This window comes from Sinocyclocheilus rhinocerous, unplaced genomic scaffold (genome assembly GCF_001515625.1).
Source record: "Sinocyclocheilus rhinocerous isolate Xijiao unplaced genomic scaffold, SAMN03320098_v1.1 scaffold119, whole genome shotgun sequence".
Lineage (NCBI taxonomy): Eukaryota > Metazoa > Chordata > Actinopteri > Cypriniformes > Cyprinidae > Sinocyclocheilus > Sinocyclocheilus rhinocerous.
Window position 1 is genome coordinate 285,886 of NW_015654491.1, and position 5,712 is coordinate 291,597.

A 5,712-nucleotide genomic window follows, 5' to 3' on the forward strand; every position below is an offset into this window, starting at 1 on the left:
TATATATATATATATATATATATATATATATATAGCATTTCAATAAATTACAAAAAAAATACATTAACACAAAAATCTACATTCAACATTTATAATATTATTAGCCTACATAGGTCATAAAACATTTATTTCATAAAGAAAAAGTTTACATAATTATATAGATTTCATTTTGAATAATATTGTCACATACAAACAGAAGAAAGTTGTGTAGCTAATTTTATTTAAAAGGATCTGTATAATTTCCCTCTGGTTAGTGTGATCTCAGGCCCTCTTAGAGCTGCTTTTGTTATTTCCAAGCTACATTTTTAAAACAGGTCAGAAGATGAAGTTGGCTAGTTTTCATTTGTCTTTCTTGAATGATTTCTGATGTTTAAAATATGTGAAATGTAAGGCCAGAGTGAGAAAGGACAGATAGAGAGGTACAGAAGACATTCCCTGTCTGGGGTGGTTGAACAAATCCTGTTATTAATTTTAACAACAGAGACTCAGAATACCAACTAAAGCTCAAAGTCAGGTTAAAGACATGCAAGGACTTGCCACATAGTCACATACTCATGGCCAGGTCTCCTCTCACATATATCTGCTACCAACAAATAAACATTCAGAGGCACTATATTATAAAATACACAAGGATCAGTGATTCATGGGTAATTAGGTTTCCCTCAATGCATAGATTTAAACATTCATCCAAGATTCAAACATCACTGCTATTTACTGTTTTCAAAATATCCAGATATATTTATGTTTATGTTCAGATAAGTACAGAATGAATGAAAATCGTGATAATTCAACACTCTTACTCCAGATGTCAAATACAAGATTAATCATCTGGCAAAGGCCAAACGAACCCTGTGCCATTTTTATATTAATTTTTATAGTAATTGTACTTCTACTGTACTCAGTTCTAATACATACTTTTATCTTATTCTTATTTGATAGATATTTTTTCCATACATATCGATCTTACAAAATTGATAAATCATAAGTAAATATTTCCATAAATTTACCCATCATTTGTCAGATGCCAAAGGATGACATCATCAAAGAAGTCACCAAAACCACATCACAACTACAGATAAATTAGAATGGAATTTTACCTGTGTGAAATTTATCATAATTAACATGAAACATGAAACTGTTGATGTTGACTAAGGCAATAATATCGTTTTGTTGATTTTTCCCCTAGCTAAAACAGACACACGAAGAGTGTAGCCTTTAATGACAATGCTGATCTTTGATATCAAAATGTTATTTGATTAACTTTGTGTAATGACACACAGTTGGAGGATCATTTTACTGTGGCTGTTTAGGTGATGTGCTGAAAATGTCCCTTTTTCTGTTCAGACTTGCTCTTAATGACAGATATAACCTATACTGTCTGCTTTCCAGACACACACACACACACACACACACACACACTCTTACCTTGCTAAAATGTTATATTGAGGCATCACATTGACTTATATTGAGATAAACGTTGAGATAAAAATTTCTGGTTTTTAAGGGTAATTTTCACCTGACAGATGGTAAAACAGACAAAACATGCCATAAACTTACATTAAAGGACAGACCCATAGGCACATCAAGGTACCAGAGTATGATACAGATTTGGGGGCTCTCTTTGCTAGTAAACAACCACCTAGCAACTACTCAAAATACCATAGCAACCACATACCTTAGCAACCTTGTAGCAACATGCTTAGAACAGCCCACAACCCCAGTGATCATGGAGAGTTTTTCAGGAAAATGTAACTTTACAAACTAACCCTAATGAAACCTTAAAGGGGTCATATGATACGATTTCAAGTTCCTCTTCAGGAACTCGAGCTGCGTCGAAAACGCTAGGGGAACGCCTTCTGCGACCCACGCTCTGAATCACATGTGAAATCAGTCCAATAGCTGAACGGGACGTCACGGCGGATGTAATGTTTTTTGAACCTTAAACCGCATAAACACATTTCATTACACCAAATACACCAAATAATGTCCCTTTTTAGCAACGTCATATGACCCCTTTAAAGTTGGCATGAAATAAATATGAGCCCACCTATTTTCTAAATGCATGTTATAGATTTTATTGTGAACAATTTATCCATGCATATGACATCATAGTTCTTAATCAAAATGTCATAATTCGATCTTCCAGTGAAACGACAGACTTCTTCAATCATTTAGTCCACATAAACCCTTCCCTTTTCTTAAAATCGACTGCAAGCTCACATTCAGATCAGAACCAAGTCTGCCCAACCATTTTTTTACAAAAAGTTTTTTACTCGGATTTACATCACAATATGGAAGAAAAGATCTTTCGCTATTTCCATTTCATCGTGGTTTTAAACCCTCAACCCAATATTTAGCATTTTTAAAAGTGAATACAGACTAATTTAGTGCCTACATTAATCATTTTCTCTTTGGTTAAAACCCTCAGTTTAGCTAGTTTCTAGAGATATTTTTCAGAATTTTTGATCCCAAAATATAGCTCAAACACATGCACACAAAGCATATATGTGACCCTGGACCACAAAACCAGTCTTAAGTCGCTGGGGTATATTTGTAGCAATAGCCAAAAATATATTGTATGGGTCAAAATTATTGATTTTTCTTTTATGCCAAAAATCGTTCATGCTAAACTGTTCAAACGTACTACTCCATTGATGTGGAATTTTAGGTGAAGAAGCGCACACACAAATTCTCACCAACACAGAGATACGCAGAAGGAGACACACACAACTGCGTTTTAAGTGGTCACCTTATCCCTCGCTCTCTAATGCTGCTCAATCATCAGCTCTCTGCCGCAGTTTCTGGACTCAGTGGAGGGGTCAGGGGGAGAGAAAGTGCCTCGGCCGATGATCAGAGGTACAGCCTCGTCTGTCAACGGTACAAAAAACCCTTCCTGTTGGACACAGAGACACCCCTCAGTGTGAACAGGCTCCATCAGATGCTATAATAAAGGAGTATGATAGTTAAAGAGAATGCTGTGAGATAATTATTAGGACTATATAAAGGACTATTAATAAAAGATAAAGAACACTGAAAAAGAAAGAGAGATGGAAGACAGTATTTCTTCACTTGCAGATATCTTTCAACACGGTAGTCTCCAAACACTCTTGAGTCTCTCTCTCACACACACACACACACACACACACACACACATACACACACAGAGACTAAGATGCATACTCGTCTCCTGGATGTCCTGCTTTGATTCTTAAGGGTTTTCCCCTCCTCTCAGACGCTGTCTGTCATCACTGTGTGTGTGTGTGTTTGAAAGAAAGACTTGAGACTTGGTTGGATATACTGTTGGGTCCGAAGTCTAAAAAAAGTCTCTAATTCTATGCAAAATTGTCAATTTTTTCATAATAAACATAACAATTGAAGTGAGAAGTTGGGCTGAAAAAATTACATGAATTTGAAATGTCTTTAATTTAGTTTGTCCCTCTTTTGCTTTAATGACAGAAGCACTTGAACTCACAAGTTTGTGTAAAAAACTAACGATCATGTTCTCCAGTATGATTTGAGATGATCCAAAAAGCATCTGACTGTCTGTACAGAGTCACATGACCAGTGTCACAAATATGCATATTTTGTTTTGACCTAGAAAGAGTGCAGAATCTGACATATTTCTCATTTAATGCCATACCGTATCTTTGTTTTCACATTTTCAAAATCCTAAAACATATTCAGGTTTAAATTAGATTTTGAGTCCCAGATTTTCGAATCTCACTGTATGCGTACGTGTGAATTGAAGGAAGCGCATTGAGCCCCTGGGGCCATGATGGAGGTTTTTAGATGTGTAACAACTTCTGACCACCCGACTGACTTCCTTATCTGTCAGAGGGGTGTGACGCTGAGCGGGTATCAGGTTCTGTTCTGGGTGTCGCCCCATGACCTCACACGCTGACCCCTGAGACCTACACTTCCTCCCGCCGCTATAGTGACATGGCAATAACACAATACCGCGATTCATCTTTTTTGTTTTGTTTTGTTTTTTTAGAATATTGAATAGTTGAAAGTTTAATTATTCAAAATCTAGGTAGTAAACTAAACCTGGGTGATCAGGTCATGTATCACCCTGAAATGGTTTATTTTGTGATAATGACCAGCTGACTGTACATAATTTTGCTTATTAGGCTGATTATCACATTAGATAAATGGACAGGAATTATGGCTGTGAATAGAAATAATTTATTACATAATAATTAATTACATGAACAAGACCACAGAAAACTAGCATAGTTAAATAGGACATTGGTTGCCTGGGACATCGATCAATTATACAGTTTAGTGGACAAAAAACAGTAAAATTGTAATATTATTCAATATTATTACAATTCCAAATACCTGTTCTCTATTTGAATATATTTTAATATGTAATTTATTCCTGTGAAGCCAAAGCTATATTGTCAGGAGCCATTACTTCAGTCTTCAGTGTCACATGATAAATCATTCTAATATGCTGATTTGGTGCCATGTTGCTTAATATTTTTTGCTGATGTTTTGGCATCTGCATCCATTATAAAGGAATTTATAGAGATTTTAACATCAGGAAGACACTTCCCTTTCCCCGAGGTCATAATGACATGGTCGCTGTGCTCCAGGATAGGATCTCCCTCTCTTCTCACACTCGACAATGGCAATTTGAAGAGGCACCCTGTTTACACTCTTAGACACCAACAATCTATATATGTGTGTGTGAGATCCATTAGCCATGTGGAGCTCACCTCAGGCAGTGATTAAGAGGTCAAATGCACCTCAGTACAAAAAGGATAGACAGACAGAGGGATAGAAGAGAGGAAAGAGGAGGACAAAGACTTTAAAAGGTCCTCAAATGGCTTTTTAAAGCTTGCTTTCAAAAGGTGTTTCAGTCAAAAGGCCTGAATCCATTAAAGCTATCTGCTTTCCCTCTACTCACCTGCTCTTGCTGTGTCTTCAGGCCTAAGGCATCAAAAAGGCTCTTCGAATAAACAACAACAGTATCAGGCAGAGTAGATTGGTGGTTCTCAACTGTTTTTCTTCAGGACTGTATTCAGTGCAGTTTTTGAGGGTGAAGGTCCATGTTAGCATTTACGTAAATTTGACTAGCACCAAAATACCATAGTCTAACTAGGATGGACAGACAACAAAAGATATGGGATACTACAGTTAACTAAAACTAAAACCATAAAAAGGTACTTGAACTTTTACTGAAATAAAATAAAATATAAAATAACTTTTTTTTTCAGTTAGTTGCCAAGGCAACATTTATAATTTGTATTTAGTTTAACAATGTACCAAAATAGCTAAAACTAAAAGTGAAATAAAAATTAATAAAAACTATATACACAAATAAAATAAAAAAACTACCACTAAAAATGACAAAACCACACAATAAAATTACTAAAATTTTAACTAAAATTAAAATGGAAATGGAAAATATAAAAACTAATTGAAAATATTAATAAAAACTATAGCTGATACTAAAATAACACTGATGGAAAGCATTTTTCCCCCTTTTAAAAATTCATAAACCCGTTTCTTCATAAGCCCTCAATTATAAGGTTACTTGCATCTTGTTATTTGCATATAAAACCTGTGACCCTCCAGTTGAGCACCACTGTGAAAGAAAGAAAGGACTTGACTTATACTCATAAGCAGATCACATATCATAGCTTGACTTGGAAATGGGAAATGCACACATCCACACACATTTATCATATATAAGACAAAATACAT